General features: G+C 41.5%; 1 pseudogene; it reads left to right on the top strand.

Annotated features, from left to right (window-relative positions):
* The first annotated feature begins 2,153 nt into the window (after nucleotides 1–2,153).
* On the top strand, nucleotides 2,154–3,067 carry LOC100423438 (histone H2B type W-T-like; annotated as a pseudogene).
* Nucleotides 3,068–3,511: the final 444 nt, after the last annotated feature.

Genomic DNA, 3,511 nt, shown 5'->3' with positions numbered 1-3,511 from the left:
CTTGTTAAATATATGACAAGAAATACACTGATTCAAAAGAATGACCTTTGAAATGACTGTTTATTGGTGACATTTATTTCTTCAGTATTTCTTAAGAATATTTTTTTTCACTTCCTGCAAATTAATGTTACTTAAATGCATTTAAGGAATGTCTTTGCATATATTATCAGAGACTCTTGAAAGCTATCTTTCTAACTTGAACATAATTTTCATTTTTGGAATCCCTTTCTCTCCCTCAGGGGCTTCCTAGGAGATTTAAGGTGATATTTTTTAACCCAGTGCCTCTTAAACTTGTTAGCCATTTCCAGCTTTTGAGTTGTGATTTGTGGTTGTGGTTTTGTTTTCCTTTTTTATTGTTTTTTAAACCTGGTCAATGTTGAGTGTTGTCATATTTTTTTTTTCAGGTTTAAAATATTTAATGATGGGACATTTCTCCTAAATACCATCTGAAGTTAAAAGCAGATATAAAACAGTAAAGCACAAGCTCAACCTTTATAAAAAATATATGTTTATATATGGGCCCAGATACTATAGTGAAGGATTAACTTACGACCTTTTTTAAAAAATTACAAAAATACTAGAAGAAATGAGTGATTACTTTCTTCCTCCATCCCAAGAAAATAACTAATATTTGTACAACTACAAGGATCGAAGACTCCAGTGTTAAGCTTGACAGGGAAGCAACAGAGCCTCCTGCCTTCAAGGGATCTGTGGAGGTGGTGGTGACCAGGACAAAGTGAAAAACAAAAGGTGCAGCTTAACCCAGAAAGAGGAAGAGGTCCACAGAATGTCTGAGATTGAATTTACCATTGAGACCCAGCTTGAGGAGCTCACAGAAAAGTTAACTAATTTAGAGATTAAAAGAAATGTGGCATTTCGTACATCTGAAGGTTGTAAAGTAATATTGAAATGCAAATCTGGTCTATGTATTTGATATACATACACATACATCTTTACATATACAAACATATATATGTACAGGTTACATCCTTACATATACAAACATATATATGTACAGGTAAATGATACATACATGGTACCTAATATTCATATATATAACATACCTGTATTTATTACATATGATTCCATATATTAATATTATCTACATCCAAAGTGGTTATCTCTAGGTGATATTAATCTAAAAAAATCTGAATTATTTCTTCATACTTTTTTTTACCTTTTCCCAATATTTCCCATCAAATGTGTATTACATTGCTAATCCACAAAAAAATTTTTTTTTCCAAAATGCATTACCTATGTCTGGCTTTGCGCATAAAATTGGTTTGATAATTATATTAAATCTGCAGTATTGTTCCTCTAACAAGTTATTAAACTTACTAATTGGCGTACTTCATTTTAAGAAGTTTTTAATTGTAAATGTAGCTATAAACTGTGGTGTGGTGCTTAAGACAAGAAATTTTCTTAGGTTTTGCCCCTCCATCTGAAGCTGCTACAAAGAAAGAATAACTTTAATAATTTTTTTAATAATAAAAAAAGAAAAAAATTATTAATGTCATATGTTTTTAATAAAAGCGTCTTTCTGTTTCTACTGTCTGCTTGGAAGCTGGGGTATGGCCACTTCTCACTCTCCTGATTCACGGAAGATGTTGATCACAACTGAAGTCAGGAGCCAGACTCCCAGGTTTTTCGATGCCCAGGAGCCCTCAGTCACCATGTCAGGGAGTTCCTGCTCAAACCAGGGTGGCTTAGACAAGGATAACAGTAGATTCTGAGATGGGTAAGAATTGTTCCACACGTGGCCACAGTCATTCCTCTGGCATAATGGACTTGGACTCAGGAGGTCTGTCTGTCTTCAAGGATCATGAGCTGAAATTGTTAAACTTTGGGAGTTTTCAGTGACACCCTTCAATGTGCTCACAGTGTGGCATGGATCAGCTGAGGAGGGCAGATGCCCTTTTGCCCTGGGGGGCATCTATCTGTGTAACTTTCTCTGACCTAGGCCACAGGGGGCGCTTAAGCCCGCAGATGCCCACTGTGATTGGTTGAGGAGATGCGATGCAACGGGATCATCCAGTCACCTTCAACACAGGTAGGTTTGCTGAGAGGCTCCCTGCTGTGACACTTCATCCAATCAGACCTGAAGCTGGCCCGTGACTTGCAGCCATTCTGCATACCCAAGTGCCCCACCCCCGCTTCCCCAGTCCACAACCGCCATTGTCTGGTCATGTAGTCTAATGGCCGCTGCCTCCAACATGGCTGAACCTTCCTCTGAGACGACCTCTGAGGAACAGATGATCAGCCAGGAGCCCAGAGAGGCCAACTCCATGACGGCCCAGAAGCACAGCAAGCAGAGGAAGTGAGGGTGCCATGGGCCCTGCAGGTGCCATGCCAACTGCTGGGGAAACAACTTTGCCACCTATTTCCGCCAGGTGCTGAAGCAGGTTCACCATGGCCTCAGCCTTTCCCGGGAGGCCGGGAGTGTCATGGATTCTTTGGTTCATGACATATTGGACCCCATCGCCACCGAGGCTGGTCACCTGACCCGCTCCACCAAGTGCCAGACCATCACCGCCTGGGAGACCTGGATCTCTGTCCGCCTGCTGCTGCTGGGGGAGATGGGCAAGCTCACCGAGTCCAAAGGCATGAAGGTACACCAGGAGCAAGTGCACTCCGTCAGGAGCACCCGAGTACCACGGAAACCCAAAGGGTCTTTTCAGAGCCACCGAACGTGGCCCGAAAGACCAGTGACTCGCCAAGGAGGGGACACCACCGGAAGTTGGGGTGGGTGTTGCCCTTCTGACTTGGGGGGCATATGGTGTGTGGCATCCTACGATTTTTCAAGCATTTTCCCTTAGTACTAAAAATTGTCAACTCCAATATACCTGTAACGCAATTTGCTCCAAGGAAAAGTAGTTGGCCTTTCTGTGATTGTGTTTCATTTCCTCAGTTTCCTACATGTTCATATTTATTAATTATGTTTCTAGGTTATCTTCATGGTGATATTACTATTGCACTGATCTTTACTTTTTCTCTCTCATTCTCCTGTGACTGGATGGTGGAAATTTCCAGAACTTCACTGTATGCCATAAAGCAACAGAGAAAGTGAATACGCTGATATAAGAACAAGGCAACCGGCCTAAGCGTCTTCAACACTTCTCCCATCACGAATCATGTAAATAAGCAAAGGAGGCCCAGTTACAGTGTACATTTAGCTAAATAAAATTTTCAAGAATCCATTCACTTTCCAGCTTCCTCAGCTCTGAGATTACTATTGCAGTTCATTATTTTTTTGCCATGACGATAATCTTTTCATTTCTTTTTAAACAGAAACCTTCGTATTCCAGGTTTGTGTCAGTAGGCTTAGGGAGTGTCCACGGAAACGGTTCCTGCCCTAGTGTTCAGTGGTGCAACCAATGAGTGACCTGCAGTCTATGAGCAACAGTTATTTTCCCAATGTGGGGGGAGTGAACCAGTTTGAACCCACAGCAGCCCTGCACTGATACGCAATCTGGTGGCTGGGGGGACAAGGTTGTGATTCTTTACCTGATGT

This window comes from Macaca mulatta, chromosome X (genome assembly GCF_049350105.2).
Source record: "Macaca mulatta isolate MMU2019108-1 chromosome X, T2T-MMU8v2.0, whole genome shotgun sequence".
Lineage (NCBI taxonomy): Eukaryota > Metazoa > Chordata > Mammalia > Primates > Cercopithecidae > Macaca > Macaca mulatta.
The sequence above is the reverse complement of the archived record's forward strand: the minus strand, read 5'-3'. Positions and strand labels throughout refer to the sequence as shown.